This window comes from Ailuropoda melanoleuca, chromosome 15 (genome assembly GCF_002007445.2).
Source record: "Ailuropoda melanoleuca isolate Jingjing chromosome 15, ASM200744v2, whole genome shotgun sequence".
In the NCBI taxonomy this organism is placed as follows: domain Eukaryota; kingdom Metazoa; phylum Chordata; class Mammalia; order Carnivora; family Ursidae; genus Ailuropoda; species Ailuropoda melanoleuca.
Window position 1 is genome coordinate 20980056 of NC_048232.1, and position 17851 is coordinate 20997906.

At 48.3% G+C, this 17851-nt stretch overlaps 1 long non-coding RNA gene across 1 annotated transcript; it reads right to left on the reverse strand.

The window, feature by feature from the left end:
- Nucleotides 1–207: 207 nt before the first annotated feature.
- On the reverse strand, nucleotides 208–17436 carry LOC117796285. Its single transcript, XR_004620663.1, has 3 exons — nucleotides 17311–17436; nucleotides 12160–12286; nucleotides 208–295 (listed from the first exon to the last, which is right to left on the reverse strand). It is a non-coding gene; the product is annotated as an uncharacterized LOC117796285 (long non-coding RNA).
- Nucleotides 17437–17851: the final 415 nt, after the last annotated feature.

Sequence of the window (17851 nt, forward strand, 5' to 3'; positions counted from 1 at the left end):
CAATTAGACACATTTTAATTTTTTTAGGTAAGCTCTACACCCAAAACAAGACTTGAACTCACAACCCAGAGGGCAAGAGTCACAGGCTTTCCTCACTGAGCCAGACAGGAATTCCCGATGAGGTGGTGGCAGAGTGCCGTGTATGACGCCCGCTGTCACAGCTAAACAGCCCCTGGACGAGGGGGTACCCCCACCCCCAACGCCATTTGTCCGCCAGCCCTTCCCGGAACCCACCCCATTTTCCTTATGCGTCTTCGTTCTCATCGTCCCAGACTTGCAGTGCGGGGCCTTGCGCCTGATGATAGGAAAGAAGAAAACAGGGTGAAGGAGGGAAAAAGGAACAACTGATCTCTTTCATTTCAGAAACAGGTGTGCAAACAAATAATTACAACACAGCCAGCCGGTGGGCGCCGCACTAGGGGCCGGCGCGCCGCAGCTATTGTCCTGGAGGCTGCGTTTCACAGGACTGCACCAACCGTCCGCAGCCCTGCTGAAGGGGAGATGCCTCCAGGCCGGGGCGCATGTGACTGACCTGTCAATCCCCACAGGGTCCAGCGCAGGGCCTGGTGCATAGGAGGCCCTTCAAACCGTTTTTTAAAAAACCGAAGAGGGGAAGTAAGCCAGATCTAGTTGGGTTTAGGAGGTCCCCCCCCCCACCCTCCTGCCACGCAAGGACAGAAGCCAAGGTCTACGGACAGCCTTCAAAGACTGCCGCCCCTTCCCCAGCGCCCCACAAGTGTGCCATCATGATGAGCTCCAGGCACAATGCGCCCGTCTAATAACGCGGCATCATAAAAAGGCAGGAGGGTCAAGCGGGGCAAGGCGGAGATCTGGAGGCCGAGGAGGGAGTCCAGCTGACCCCACAGGTAGAAGGAAATGCACAGGAAGTGCTGGCCTCTTACTGGACCTACTTACTGGGCCTGCGTCTGTGCTCCGGAGGCAGGCCCTCTGGACCCTAGAGAGCCACGGCGCCCTGAGTCTGGGCAGAGCTGAGCTGGGAAGCCCCTCGTCTGTCTGCTTCCACTGCAAGGGCAGACAGACCTCTGTGAGCCACATCCCCCTGACCAGCTGCAATTTAGAAATTGCGTGGTTTAGAAAGTGTACGTGCACTTTCTATATATACACATATACACACGCGTGCACGAGGTTAATAGAACGCAAATTGTGCCCTAGAATCATTGATCTTAATGATAATGAAGTATCTTTTATTAGATAAAAGATCAGTAATTAGAAAAAAATAGTTGCAATGAGAAATATGCAACTAATATCGTGTGTGAGTGTGTATGGGGGGCGGCGGGTCTTGTAACTCTCAAAGGCTCAGAAAGGTAGCCTAGGGTAGGCATAGACACTGAGAATTCCAAAAGAAAGGCGGGGGCGGGGGGAGGGGTGGGAATCTCACGTGTGGGACTTATCCATGCCAATAGAGGGCGCCCGTTACCTCTACAAGCGTCGAGCAGTTTGGGGTTTTATTTATTTTTTTGGGAGGGGGTGAGCAAGACCCTGAGATATATTTAATGTTTGTTTTGGTTTGTTTTGCTGTAGACTAGGGCACTGGGTGCGTGTGTGTGTGTGGGGGTGGTAATTGGTGGCTAAAAAATTAACAAATGAATATTGCCAAAAGGCCAAATCCCTTTTGGGTGGAATAGAGCTTTATCAAATTTATCTCTCCACTTAATCCCTAGATCTGCCTAGATTAACCTAAAGTCCTTAGCCAGGTCCCCCACCCTTGGCACAGAGCCAAGAGTTTAGGTTAAACTGGGTCGATGTATGTTTCCATTTCCACACAAGTGTGCGTTTATGTGTGACCCGCTACACGCGAGGGAATAAGTAATTCTGTGAAAGCCCACTAGAGGGAGCCAAATGACTGCTTTAGAACCATTCGCTGCAAGGTTCCTCTTTGGGAGAAGGCCCTGGTAATATCCATCGACCTACCCTCCTTCTTCCCCTTCGCCTCCCCTCCCTGGAGATTTAAAAACTCAAAAGTAATCATATTTGCATACCAAATACAGAAATGCATATTCTGTATTTTGTTACTTAAACCAAAAAAATAATTTGGTAAAACATTTAACAGTGTGAGATTCTCTGCCCTCTTAATAGGGAGTAGAATCATTAAAGAAATCTTGCCTTAGGAAGAAAATTAAACTGTGGATACATAGTGAGGAATAAATCCAGTCAATTATATTGGTGGGCTAGGGGTTGGCGGCGGATGAGAGAATGATTTATGATTGCAAACAACTTACCCAAGTGAGTTGATCGCTTTTCTTATATTCTCAACTAACAGCATTTTACGCATCTGTTTTATCATTATTATTATTATTATTATTATTATTACTACTGAAGTAGAGTTGGAATACAGTGTTGCATTAATTTCCGGTGTAGGACGGAGATATTTGGCAATTCTGTACATTACACAATGCTCACCCCACTTAAGTGTAGTCACCATCTGTCGCCATACAACATGATTACAATATTATTGACTATTTAAGCATCTGTTTTAAAGAGGAATTGACCAAGAATTTTTCTTCTTAGACTGCAATAAAGTTAGCTTTGCCTTAGGAGCCGCCTAGACAAATGCATCTTTCCCACATCTGTCCTGCTTTAGACCTAGCCGACTGACCGTTGAGATCAACAGCTTTCTCCCATTGGCATCGCCTGTGACCGGGCACTCAGCATGCCAGGAACTGCTGGGAAAATAGGGTATCTGAATGTCAGCCGAGTTCTCTTAAAATATCCTCCCTCCTTCTTGATACACACCCACACCTTTCTATCCACAGCCTGAGGCTAATGGGTCCTTCTTCTGAGACCCCAGCACTGTTACATAGTATACCTCCAATTCTATTATGTGGTTATTTAAATTGGACTTCCTTATTAAGCCATCAGCTCCTTGAGGAAAGAATCTAGTCTTGATTTTCTCCGTAACCCCAGACCCCAGCAGAGTGCAAGGCACATCCTGGGAGTTAATCAGTGTTTGTGGAATATAGAATAGCTTAAGGAGCAGAGTGTAAAATAGTAACAAAGAGGACATGGGTATTTACTATGTGCCAGTCTGGTTCTAAGCATTAGATACATACTAACTCATTTAATCTCCAGCAATGCCTTATGAAATAGGTACTACTATTTTTTTAAGATTTTATTTGTTTATTCGAGAGAGAGATAGAGCAAGTGAGAGACAGCAAGCGAGCACAAGCGGGAGGGAGAAGCAGGCCCCCCGCTGAGCAGGGATCCTGAAGTGGAGCTTGATCCCAGGACCCTGGGATCATGACCCAAGAGGAAGGCAGACGCTTAACTGACTGAGCCACGCAGGTGCCCCATGGGTACTGCTATTATCTGCATTTTAAAATTGAGAAAACGGAAGTGATTGCTGAGGATCAAGTAATTTGCCCAGGGTCATAAGTGGTGTAAATGATGGTTTGAACCCAGAAGGCCAATGCCAGAGCCAGCACACCCAACCACAGGACCATAAAGAACTGCAGCTGGGAATTAGAGAGAGGGTGGCTTTGTGGATCCTTCCCTGCTTGTGGCCCACACATGAACGGTGCTGATCAGCTCACAAGTGCGGGAAAACCTCGAGTAGAGCAACATGCAACTTACCGCAAGCCTTCAATGGGGCAAAAGGCCATGCTAGTATGAGATCCCCTCCCCCCAGAAGAAATACAATGGCTAAAAGAGAAGAAAACCATTTATTTCTGACTCATGTAATAGTCTGGAGTGAGTGTCCTGGGCCAGTGGGCAGCTCTACTCCTTGTGGTCAGCCAGGGACCAAGGCTCTTCCAGCCCGTGGCCCTGCCATTCCCAAGAGCCTTGTCCTCTGTGTGCCCGGGGCTTGGCCACACTGCGTCCAGCCCAGGCCACACCCCACAGGAAGGTGGAAGAGAGCAGGGGGAGGCACACTCCCTGTCTCAGGTGCCCCATCTTTGGGGAGAACTTGGTCACAGAGCCACATGTAACAACCAGGAGATGAAGTCTCACTGGGCAGCCATGCACACGGCTCCCAGTCCATTACCACGGAGAAAGGCAAGGGGGACCTTGATGAGAAGCTAGCTTTCTCCACCACTCCGTGCTCAAGACTGTGCCAGTCAACATTCTGTTATTTACTTTCATAAGGGTAGACATTGTCTGCTCATTAGAGGATGACCTATGTGGAAAAGCAAAATATATATATTGAATAACAGATGAGGATTTTTTAAAAAATTCATAACCCGGGGCGCCTGGGTAGCTCAGTTGTTAAGTGTCTGCCTTTGGCTCAGGGCGTGATCCCGGAGTTCTGGGATCGAGCCCCATGTCAGGCTCTTCCGCTGGGAGCCTGCTTCTTCCTCTCCCCTCTCCCACTCCCCCTGCTTGTGCTCCCTCTCTCGCTGGCTGTCTCTCTCTGTCAAATAAATAAATAAAATCTTTAAAAAAAATTCATAACCGTAGGGAATGGTTTCTTAGACATGACACCAAAACCATAAGCAACAAAAGAAATAGAGGGACACCTGGGTGGCTCAGTCGGTTAAGCATCTGCCTTCGGCTCAGGTCATGATCCCAGGGTCCTGGGGGCAAGTCCCGCATCGGGCTCCCTGCTCAGTGGAGAGCCTGCTTCTTCCTCTGCCTGCTGCTCCCCCTGCTTGTGCTCGCTCTCTCCACTTGTGCCCGCTCCATATCCAGTCCATTAAAAGATGAATAATAGCAAGCATTGGGGAGGCTGTGGGGAAACTGGGAGCCTCGTAGCCTGCTGGCAGCAAGGTTATGCGGAGAAGCCGCTTTGGAAAACAGTCTGACACAGGGCTCCCATGTTCTACTTCGAGTACACATCAAGAGAAATGAAGAAGTGTGTCTACACAAAAACTTATACACGAACGTGCACAGCAGGATTGCTCATCACGGCCAAAACATGAAAACAACCCAAATGTCCATCCACGGATGTGTGATACCTGTATAATGGAATAGTCTTTGGGGGGGCTGGAGTAAGTAGAGACACGCCAACAATATGCCCGAACCTCAGAAACATGATATTAAGGGAAAGAAGCCAGTCACGCTGGACCACGTATCGCACGATTCCAGTTATAGGGCATGTCCGGACTAGGGAAACCTGCAGGGACAGAGAGCAGAATCGTGGGGTAGCCTAGAGCTGGACGATGCGGGAGCTGGAGGCTGAGAGCTAAAGGGTCTGGGGCTGTTTTGGGGGATAACGGCAATGTTCTAAAACTGTCTGTGGTGATGGGCGTAGCATAGGATAAGTACACCAAATACAGACGGTCCCTGACTTAGGATGGTTCAACTTACAACTTTTTGACTATTTGATGGTGCGAAAGTGATACACATTCGGTAGAAAATCACTTTGATTTTTGAATTTTGATTTTTTTCCTGGCTGGCGGTAGGCAGGATGCTCCTCTCCCATGACGCTGGGCAGCAAGCCGCCGCCCTATGGGTCGCGGGATCACGAGGCTGAACCATGCTGCACCCACAGGGCCATTCTGGTTTTCACTTTCAGCACGGTTGCCAATAAATTACATGAGATATGCAACACTTGGTTATAAAATAGGCTTTGTATTTGATGATTTTGCCCGACTGTAGGCTGATGTAAGTGTTCTGAGCCCATGTGAGGTTGTCTAGACGAAGCTGCGATGTTAGGTGTCTTAAATGCATTCCCGACTGACGATATTTTCAACTTACAATGGGTTTATTGAGATGTGACCCCACTGTTAGTTGAGGGAGCTCTGATACCAAACACCATTGAACTGTGAACTTGAAACAGGTGCCGTGTATACAAAATGTTAATGATTCCTCAATAAAGCTGTTAACGATCAGAAGCAGCTAGAACAAAGGGCTCACACTAACAAAATGAAATTCATCACGGCTCCAAGCAATCTCCAGCTCCTAGACTCTGAAACCCCTCGCACGAGGGCCGCGTGGGGGAGACGTGGCTTCACAGTGACAGAGGTCAAGATTTCAGCAGATCCCAAGCTCATTATGAACAAACAGCAGGACAGAGTTGCCAGAACGGTTAAATGTGCTGAGCTGATGGGGGTCCCCACCCAACGGAACCTACAGTGGCTGTTGGGAGATTTAAGGCGCAAGGCACTCTGGAAAACGCAGTCAACAAGGACATGATTCAGTTCTAAATTCACTATCAGGAAAATTGCACATAAACACTGAAGTCTCAACAGCAGTTACCGCTAAGGCTTTGATGTCCGAGGGGTCTCGCTGGTGTCCCTGGTGGTGACTCCCGTCCCGTCCCTGGCAGGCCACCACGGTCAGGGTCTGAGTGAGGACAGGCTGCACAGATCTGAATAGGGAAGTCCCACAGTTTGGGGCTGTTGGCTGAGGGCCTACGTTGGCAGCTGTATTACCTGGTTTCCGAGTGAAAAAGAAGGGTGCTGTGGGTGGCCAGTCAGCAATCAAGTGGGTTTGCAAGAGGAAAATCAAAATTAGAACAGGTATAGTATTTTTTAAATATCTCCCAATTATTCTTTCTTTTTTATTTATTTATTTATTTATTCAACAGAGGTAGAGACAGCCAGCGAGAGAGGGAACACAAGCAGGGGGAGTGGGAGAGGAAGAAGCAGGCTCATAGCGGAGGAGCCTGATGCGGGGCTCGATCCCACAACGCTGGGATCACGCCCTGAGCTGAAGGCAGGCGCTTAACCACTGTGCCACCCAGGTGCCCCCCAATTATTCTTTCTTAACAGTAAATAAGTCAGTCTCTCACTTTCTCTTCTTCCCATGTCAGCCTGGCTTTTTCTTCATATGTACTCCACCTTTCCCCCCAAAACAATCTGAAGACAGAACAGAGAGTTTGAGCCACATTAAGGACTTAATTTCATTGTTTTGACTAGGTTTCCAATGTACCTTTCAGCTCTCTGGTAGAAAGAAAACAAAATTACTTACATAGTCCACATTTTCAGGAAGGAGAAAACATATCACATTTTCAAGATATAAAAGATTTACTGACACAACAGCAAAAGGAATTTTCTGACATGAATCTTGGTTTGAGGATAAAACATAGGTAATGGAAAATCGTTTTCAATAAAGCAGCATTTTATTTGATATGTGTTGTTCAGAAGTTATTGATCTTTCTATTATTTCTACCAGAGGTCCACATATGTCAGAAATCCACTTAAATAGCTTAATTTCTGCTATAATCCAGCCAAAAAATAAATAAACCAGCAGTTTCTATGTACCTCCTATGTCTTGGCACTGGTGTGAATGAAGGAAGAGATAGAGAAAATGAGAATGAAATTTGCCTTCTAGAAACTCCTTGGAAGGTAGCAATAACACACAGGAAATCATCTGAAACATGAAACAGAGGAAACTCAAATACTGGGGTGGGTGGCAGCCTGGCACCTTACCTTTGCTGTGTAGGAGTTCCAGAGGACAGATCACCGAGAACCACAGCGGTAAATAAAGCACAGTCAGAAGGACAGTCTAGAAACCCAGTCTCAACAGTCCTGACCAGCCTTCTCCATAAAGAGGGCAGGAGGCTCCCACCCATGTAAGAAAGGCTGGTCCCATGCCAACGAGGCCAGGGAGCAGAGACGGCCACGCCATAGGCCTCATTACAGGACAGCCATCCCCCCACAACAGATGCAGCCCCACCCAAACGAGAGAGTCTGGGGACAAAGGAGACCTAAATCCCTTGGCCACCCCTGTCCCCCCCCCGCCCCGCTCAGCATCGCTGCAGCCTCAGAGGGACCAGGTGGCACTGAGGGCAAGTCTGCCCTCTGATCCTGGGAACTGGCATTTTTAATCTGCTCAATTAGAAGTGTAACGACTTCTTGCTTCCCTTCACCAGGCTGGCAGAGAGAAGGTACAGACAGCCAAGCGCGCGTGGTGTCACCTAGCAAAAGCTGAGAAAGCTCAGCCGAAAAGCAGCCTCCTTCAGAATGACAAGGATTCACGAGGAAAAAAAAAAACAAACAAACCTGGATGTTCCCCACTCTTCTTCCGGGGCCGTCCCTGCTCGGTCATGACTGCAGGATTGTAATAGGCAGAGACTCGGGCTGCATGGCTCTTTTTCTCAACTCAGGTGTAGTAATCGGTCGATCGTAGCTACCTTTGCAAAGATGGAGACACCGCACAGAAAGTTCTTGCGCCTGATATCTGACGCATAGAGGTGTCATTGTTGGCTGCTATGACCCCGTTGGTTTCTAGTATTTTTGTCCCTCCGTCTGGCGTTTCTAGTCCCTCCACCCCTCAGGGCAACATTCCAACAATAGGTCCCCAGAGATGCCAGGGAAGGAGAGTCCAACCATCCCACCACTCAGCATAGCAGGTGTTTCTGCAACAAGTCAAGCGATGGCCTGAAAATCCCCAGAAAGCTGACAGGGATGCTTCAGTAAACGCCAGGATGTCACTTCCGGGATTGTGACTACGGACTCTGCTCACCTTCCCACGCAGGAGGAAGCAGGGAGACAGTCCTTTGTACATGTCGCCCCTTCTACTCAGGGCCCCCTCCCCTGTGCCGCCCCGTGGCACACTCATCAACCATTCTGTTTCAAAGGGTCTGAGGGAGGCTGAATAATGGACCCACACCCAGTCCTGAGGACATGTGATTATGCTAGGTTCCACAGCAGGGGGGAATTAGGGTGCAGCTGGAATGAGGGTTGCCAATCAGCTTATTGCAAAATAGATTATCCAGCATGATATTGGTGAGCTCTAAGTGACCACAGAGTTCTTAAAAGTGGAACAGGGAGGCAGAAGGAGGTGTGGCAACAGGGAAAAAAAATGGTCAGAGAGATGTAAGGTCATGGTTTTGCAGATGGAGGAAGGAAGGCAGCACGCCAAGGAATGTGGGCAGCCTCCAAAAGCTGGAAGAGGCAAGGAAAGAGATTCTCCCCTAGAGCTTCCAGAAAGGAACCCATCCCTGCTGATATTAGTCCGGTGACCTATGTCAGACTTTCAACCCATAGACGGTGAGACAATACATGGGTATGGTTTTAAGCCACCAAGTTTGTGGTAATTTGCTACGGACATCATAGATAATGAATATAGGGTCTTTCTGCTTATGATCTGGTGACCCCCCATTCTGCTTCCCAAGGTGTATTTCTCAGAGAAGTGGCATGCATAATGCCCATGATTCGTTCTTTCATCCTGGTATAACAGGCTCGTTGAATACTAAGTCCCTGTGCCCCCACAAATATGGGTAAACGTGTCATCACACATGGGAAGTCCAGTGAGAGCCTGCCCTATGAAGCGGAGTGGCCAAGAAGGAGTTATTGGAGCTGGTAGCTGCGGGCGTGTTCCGGGGTGGCCAAGAGCACCCATGTTCTTCCTCATAAACCTTCAGTGCCTGCCAACCTCATCATCACCGTGGACCCTAAGAGCCCCAACGTTTAAGAGATTATTCTTTTCTAGTTTTATTCATCAGAGATACATATAACTTCCAACCAAAGCTTCTGACTAGGCTGAAATGGCCCAAACTCCTGAAATGATTCACAGCATTCCAGGCAAAAACAAAGCCAGGAAGCTTCCGAGATTCAATCTTCAGTTTTATTTTTCTAAGCTTTAATATTTAAAATACTTGGTGAAGCCCCATTACCACCTCTATATCTTCCTAAAGGTCTCAGATTGAGAACTACTGAAAATATTTCATTTGTGTGATCCATTTACTCCTCAGTGTCTAACTCTGTTCACACAACTGTTGAGTTTCTGGGGACCTCTCAGCTCCCCGGGTGGTGGGGCTTCTCATTGTATCTATCAGTAGATTCACTTAAAGTCAGCTTGGATTCTGATCTGTCAAGTGTACAGCAATGACGAGCCTTGGGGACTCCATAATCTGATACTGAAGCTTCCCTCCATCTGTCCCTGGGGAAACAAAGGGGCTGAAAAACAGATCCCCTACAATCTCTTTTTATGGGCCAGAGACTCCCATTCCGAAACTAGTTAAAGCCCGGCATTATCTATCTACTATCACCCAGAAATTCCACTTCTAGGTTTACACTCAAACAAACGTCTGCACAAGTGCATTAAGAGACATATAGAAGAATGCTCATAGCAGCATCGTTCATAATGGCCCAAACTGAAAACATCTCTGGGGAAATGGTACATAAAGAGTGGGGCGTTCATGTAATGCAATGCTGTGTAAGAATGCATGAATGTTGCTCCATGCCATGACATGGATGTACCTCTCTTCACAGTGTTGAATAAAAGAAAGCAGATACGGTAATGTTCTGTGACTCCATTTGCACAATGTGCAAAAAGCAGATGAAATCATAGGGTTTAAGGATTCGAGCTTAGGAGACAGCACTGGGTCTTATACGCAACTAATGAATCATCAAACTTTACATCAAAAACCAGGGATGTACTGTATGGTGACTAACATAATATAATAACAAAAACATTAAAAGAAAAAGAATTCTAAAAAAAAGAAGGAAATGGGGGGAGGGGCCTAGAAGGGGATGGTGATGGAGAGGGAGACATGAGAGGGGCTCACGGGGCACTGCCATGTTCTACTTCTTCACCTTGCTGGTGCTCGTCTTGTAGTCAATCTCTGAGCTGTGTATTTAATATATTTAATATATTTAATATATTTTTCTGTCTGCATGCTTTACTTCACGCTTTTAAAAAGAAAGGCTAAAATTCTTATTCTAAACGATTTCCTTTAAAAATGCATTACATCTGAAATTTTCTTATTTTATGATTTATGATCATAAAACATACTTAGGAGCAACAGACAACATTTGAAAACAATCAGAAAAGTGGGGAAAATCACTTCTAATCCTTTTTTCCAAAGAGAAACACTGTTAACCTTTGGTATATTTCTTTCCGATCTTTTTTCTGTGATTAGTTTTTGATGTTTTTATTTCTCTTTGTAGATGGCCCTATTTCTTCAAATCTATATTTTAATGTTTCTCACTTAACATTATCCTGTACGCATTTTAAAGTAATTGCAAACCCTCTGCATGATTATTGTAATGACTCTGTATTTTACTTAACGATGCCTCATTAAATGACATATCAACTTGAACAACATTTAGGTCATTTCCTCTTTTTCTACTTATAAATAGTGTCATGGGGAAATTTTTGTGTACAGCTTTTTATACATTTCAAATTATTTCCTTAGAATTGATCCTTAGAAGTGGAGTTTCTAGAGCCAAAAATAGTACCTTTCTAAGATGCAAAGCACGTCCCTTTTTCGGAGTCAGAGTTTAGGGGAACATATCACGTCCAAAGAGGCTCATCTTAAGTCCATGTAGAGGAGCTCCTCCCAGAACTGGGTCAAGGGGTCTATTGCTCTCTCCAAACTGCCCTTCAGTCCAGCAGTACCATTAAAATTGAGTTCATATCCCTTTTTCTCTCTTCCCACTGAGATGCATAGTCTGGGTATACTTGGATCACCCAGTAAGATTCCTTAAAGGAGCAGAGCTATAAGCTCACTAGTCTCTAAATGCTTAGAGAAAAAATTCTGACAAAGTTTTTAGAGTCTTTACTGTGAAATGAGAATATCGATGCTGATCTTGGAAGAATACATGTGAGCATAAATAATACAATGCATGAAAAATATTAAATATAGTGTCTGCCATGTAGCAGACTGTCTATAGACATGAGTGCTCTTCCTTCCTTTTTTTCCTGAGACTCATCTTTTCCCCCACTGGTGACAAGATCAAGGAAGAAAGAGAAAGACAAGGAAAATTTTCAGAAAAAAAATACCACAAAAACTTTAACTTCCAAGGATATTTCATGAGCTGGCATCATTTACAGGATGAATTAGAGAGGCCCTTCCCCCAAACCTTGCATTCGCCTGGACTGCTACCATGCCGGGGACTCTTACCATTTGAGTCATTCTTATAAGCTAAGGCATTGTCACCAGAAGGCTGAATCCTTTGCTTTGTCATAGTTTTGCATAAGGTGGTGTTTCTCCAAATGCGGTTATTGGGCCATCTTAGAAACACCTGGTGCATTAGGGTGAGTAAAACTAGATGCTCTAATAAACAGTCCCGAGGGGCGCCTGGGTGGCACAGCGGTTAAGAGTCCGCCTTCGGCTCAGGGCGTGATCCCGGCGTTATGGGATCGAGCCCCACATCAGGCTCCTCCGCTATGAGCCTGCTTCTTCCTCTCCCACTCCCCCTGCTTGTGTTCCCTCTCTCGCTGGCTGTCTCTACATCTGTCAAATAAATAAATAAAATCTTTTTAAAAATAAATAAATAAATAAACAGTCCCGAAATCTCAGAAGCTTACCAGCACAGAACTGCTCATCTCATAGCTCATTAATAGGTGGTAAAGGGTGGTCTTCCCATCCAGGGGCAGATTCTCTCCACTTAATGTCTCTGCTATCATCCAGGGCCTCAGAGTACTCTGCTAGATTCTTCATATCCAGGTGGCAGATAATAAGAAGAGAAAGAGTCAATGTTGAGAATTCGGGAGTGGTTTTACGGGCCAATGCTAAAAGTCATCTACATTGCTTTTACTTACATTCTTTTGGTTAGGACTCACTTACACAGTAGAGCTCTGTTCAGCTCTATTCAAGAAGAAAAAGAAGCAATTTTGGTGATCTCATTGTACACTTGGGGTGATTGTAAATATATGAATTTCAGTATACATATTTGTACCATACTTATACAAAAATATTTTTTTTTAGTGGGCCTGAAGAAATTCTGAATCAAAATCTCTGGGGCCTAGGAATGTGACATTGAAACATGATTTTCATGGACACTAAGCCTGGAGCACTGGCCCAGAGGTGGGTTTTGTTTTGTTTTGTTTTGTTTTTATTTGTCACAGAGAGCACAAGCAGAGGGAGTGGCAGGCAGATGGAGAAGCAGGCTCCCTGCTGAGCAAGGAGCCCGACGCGGGACTTGATCCCAGGACTCTGGGATCATGACCTGAGCTGAAGGCAGATGCTTAGTGACTGAGCCAGGTGTCCCCCAGAGGGGGCTTTGATGGCACCAGCACAAGTGACAGGGGCAGCCCTGTCATTGACCATACCTTAGATACCAGACGGTGTACCCAGAGTATTTTTGCAGATCTTTTAGAACCTACAACAACTGTAGTCTAAGGAGTCCCAGGATGGCTTGGCCTCAACACTCAGATTCCAACATTGCATTGAGAGTGGGTATAGCATTTGCCAGATCCTCTTTTCAGCAGTTTTATTCTTCCTCAGACAAAGAGAATATTGTAGGGCTATACTGAGTAACAGCAATAGGAGCCAGCCCACATAACTCAAATCCATTGACTTTAGGGATATGGTTGAGGTCAGTGTTCAAGACGCCATTTTATGGGGGAACAAATGGAAAAAATTTATCTCTAGGGTCAGTACCATAAATAGTTGTTTTTCTGTGAGAAAGCAGTTTATTTGTATTTTACACACTGTAAATTATGACATCTATTGTGTTTCCTCCTTGCACTAACTTTTGGGAAGTTCAGAGCCAAAATTTTAGACCATCTTTGGCAAGTGTAGAGAACTTAGTCCCAGAATATCTTATTTCCCTACTTTTAATTGAAATATTTGTTTTCTCAGCTTGTTAAATCATACATCTTTGCACATGCAACTTGGACTTCTATTTTCAATGAGCAGGTTGTAGAAATGGATTTTTAATTATTAAGTAGGATATTGTGACATTTTGAAAAGTGAACAGAAATATTGGTCCATGGTATTTTGACCATGTTTTAACCCAAGAGTAATATTCACCACAAATGACATGAATGAAGGCTTCATCACCCATTTAATCCAGCAGCAACTGACTTTCCTCAGAGACCTCAGAAGAGAATCATTAATTAAAACCAGATGCACCTTTCCAGGATCACTCTGTCCCAGTCATGGTTTCTTTTTCTGAGGCAGAATCATCTTTTTCTGAGCCCAGAGATAGTACAGAATCTAAATACCATTAGGGAGTAGAATGTTGGGTAAACAGCTCTTGGCTTTGATAAGTTTTGTTCTCCGTCCAAACTTGTCCACAATAATGTTCAAATCAAATGGTGGGAAGAAAGCTAGAAAAAAATCACGTATTTTTATGACATTCTAAGACCATTACTTAGTAAAAAATTTCCCACACTGAATTTAATAGGTAAGCTATGGAAGGGATTAAGAGAAATGTACCCCAATATCCACTCAATTAACTAAAATTTACTGGGCATCTGTTTATGTTCTAGTGCTAGTGGCTTTCACGTTATTCCCATTTTACACACCTGCACACACATGAAACAAGCACACCCTCTGAGAGGGAGGGAAGTATTAAGAGAATGTAGCCGAATTTCTTTTGGCAGCTCTACTGACTGTTGATTTGAGAGATGTTGCCTCCAAAAGCGTGGCCTTTACCTTCAGCACCAAGGCCAGCGCACCTGACTCTTCTGGGCTCCCCTTACCCTCATCATTCTGGAACTCTCAGCCCAGAACTGAAAAAAAGAAATGTTCTTTGTCAACTAAACCCATCTTCCTTAGTCTTAAAAGCACTTAATAAATTGTTCTTCATGGAGTGGTCACTGGTACCAGCAGGAAAATTTTCTGACAAGGAGATGAAAATTTATTGAAGATCTGCCTCTTTCTGAACATGGGGCATGCGTGTGCACACACGCGTGCGCAAACACACACACACACACACACACACACGCTGCCTGATGGGCTGTATGTTGGTTGAGTTCTGCTCTCATCATTCCCAGCACCTCTTAGTACAGGGAAGCAGTGAGGAAGAGCATCCCTTGGCTCGGGTACCAACAAAAAGTGACACCCGCGCACAGACGGAGACAGAAGGTGGGAGAGGACCGCAAATGCTCATGGCTCTGGTTTTCTGAGATTTGTCCTTCTAAGAGCTTTTTATCCCTTGGATTTATGTATAACCCTTGACTGTAAGGCCAACAAACAATAACAATGTACCAAAATGACTGCTGTTCCCAACTAAAGTAATAAAAATGTTGTGAGGGAGACAAATTGGAGAATTGGCAACATTATTCCCATTCCATGGATGAGGAAATTGAGCCCAAGACGTTAAACTACTTGCCCAAGGTAACACAGTGAGTCAGTGACAAAGGAGAACCAAAAAGTCAGATTTCGTCTTTCTTTCCGCAGGTCTTTCATCAGCAAGATACATATAGTTGCCAACTGTCTCCAGGAGCCCCAATTCTGTACCCCTCCCTCCGGCCCAATTATCTGAAAACCAAAAGAGTAGAAAATCGAAAATGAGATGGAGGTCGGCAGGGACGTGAGGCAGCGGATTGCTGCCGCTTCCTTGCTTCCTTTTTTTAGAAGCTAAAATCGACTCTGCTCTTCCTCGTTGACAGCCCCTTGCCTGCGGCGCGACTCCTGGCCTCGGCGGGGGTCCGCGCAATCTGGGCGCTTCCAGCTGCCCCTTCTCCACAAGTCGCCAGCCGCAGAGCTCAGGACCAAACTGGGACGGAGCGAGAGTGCTCGGGAACCCGTGCCCGTGGTCCTGCCGGAGCCTCCTTGAGCGGCGCTGCTTGCTTTCGCTCGCCCCGCGCGCCGCTTGTCCTGGAGCGCAGCGGGAGGCAGGGAGGCCGGTGGGCAGCCAGGGAGTCGGAGCGCAGAACCCGAGGCCCAGAGCCTGGGCTGTGTGGAGCGTGGAGCAACGGTTTCCCTCAGCCAGCTCCCTCCCGGGTTAGCACTCAGTGCCAGGGAGCAGCACGGGTCTCTCCCCCGCCGCCCCCTCCCCAAGCGCACCCGGGCCAGCTTCCATCTGATTAGAATGTTTCTTCCATCTGATTAGAATGACAGTAGCTTTCAAGTCATTCATTATGAGAAGAATTTTAGTCTTAGAAGAAAAAAGAGGGTCCCACTGTAATTGTGAGTTGTAATAAATGCAAACTTCTGGTGCCTTCCTCTGCAGTATGTAAGACAGTAAAAAATGTGTCTCGTCCAAGCGCACCCCCTCCCCAAGCCCATTGTGAAGTCAATCGCTAACAAAGGGGACGTGTGAATATTCAACACCGAGTCTTTCAGTTGTATTTTCCGGAATCCCTGAGTCGGCTCCTTTTTTTTTTTTAAATCGTCGAATACCTGTTTAAGTTTTAAAAGCACATGGAAAGAGCCCGCGAGCGACCATATAATTTGATTTGCCAGGCAATCTGCAGAGCGATCGCACATCATTTATAATGTTCATTGAGCATTTTGCCTAATTGTGTCTGTCTCTGAAAGGGCAGCGCACCCCCTCCCGACCGCGAGCAGCACAAGTGGCGACATTCCCATGGAGCGGCCGCGCGGCAGCTTGCCGCATTCAGTGCGGGCGGCCGGGCCGCGCGCTTCCCCGCCCAGGCGACCGCGAGCGCCTGACACTAATAGCTCGCGGCTCAGGTACGAGCGGGCGCCGCGCTTGACTCCATTCAATTCACAACCGGCCGCGCTTGCAGGTGTCGCCTTTTGAAACCTCCATTCAGGCGGCCGCTGTTCACTTCTCGCTGCGCCGCGGGTTTTGTACCAGCGCAAGAATGGGGCTGATTATTCCCGCGCCCACATGCCGCCCCCACACGCCCCCACCCCGTCCGGCGCGAGGCTTCCCTTGGCCAAAAGAGGCGTTTAATTAGTTCTGGGGCCGCAGAGAGCCAGCGTGGCCGACAAAGCCCGGCTCCCCAGGTAACCCCGGTTCCCTGCGGCCCCGAGAGGGGGCGCGCGGCGCCGGAGCACCGGCCTCTGGGCGCGCGCTGCCTCCCGCGCCGCCTCCGGTTCCCCAGCCGCTGGCCGGCTCTCCAGCGAGCTGAAGGCTCTCTCGCCGGGCTTGGGTGACCTCGGCCGGCGGCTCCCGCGGCCCCCGGGAGCGGCCAGCCCTCGGCGCTGCGCCCCCTTCCCGCCCTTCGGTCCCCAGAGCCAGGACAGACGGGGAGATGGAAGCTTCGTTGGCAAAAGAAAAGAAAAGCCTGGCCGTAGCTGTCTTGCGCGTGGGTGTTCTCCCCGTTCCGTGTCATTCTCCTCCGCCCCTTTTTCGGGGAGACATTGGGACAATGTTTCGGGGAAACACTGGAGACACTTTCTCCCTTTATCCGTCTCTGCGGCTCAGCGCCGCGTGCGCTAAGCTCAAGGGCGCAAAGCCGGGCGTGGGAGATGGTCAATGTCTGCCTCACCGCCGCGGCCAGGGACGCTCCTATTGCATCTGCGTCTTGGGCCCCTGCGGTGGCCCAAAATACAGACAGCTGCTGGCAGCACCAGCCGGGTCGCACTCCCTGGGCCGCCGGCGCCACAGGTACAACCACCCCCTCCCACCTCCACCGGCCCTCGGAGGGCTGCACGCGCCGAGGCTCTGCCGCCCCTGAGCAGGGATCGCGCCCCCTCCCCCCAGCCCCGAGAGCTCGGCCTTTTGCTGCGGGCCGGAACATGTGGGGGGGGGGGGCGGTTGGAGGGCGAGAGGGGACGAAGGCGAGGCACTGTCTGGCCAGACACCTGCGTTGTACCTTTCAGGGAGGAGTGGGCGTCGGCCGCCAGGCTGGGGCGGGGGCCCCTCCCGCTTTATCATTTGATTTCCGCGAGCGTCTGAGGACGCCGGCACCCATTCGTTCCACTCGCTGCGCTCTGTGAACGAGCCTGGGGCGGGCGGAGGGGGCCGGGCTGGGGGAGGGCCGGGTGGTCTCCCTCCCCCGCCCGCCCTGCCGGCCGAGCTGGAGCACAAGTGTTGGGATTCCCACGGACCGGCGTGCTCTGCGGCTGGAGGCCCGGGCACCCGGGGCCCGGGAGACGTGGCGGACACAGAGGGGGCTCTGAGAAGGGGGCAGGGGAGGGGCGCCCGGCAGAGCCAGCGCCCGCCGCTCGCGCGGGTTAGTGTTTTCTCTTTGGCGAGAGCAGCCAGCCTGGGGTGCAGGCCCAGGTCCTGAGGGGGTGGTGGAGAGAGCAGCGGGGACAGGGGACTACAGCAGGTTATTTTTGGGCTTCATGTGATGGAGGGGGGGCGTCCGGGCAGGCTTTGGGTCTCTGCCCAGCCCCGACCCAGTTTCATGC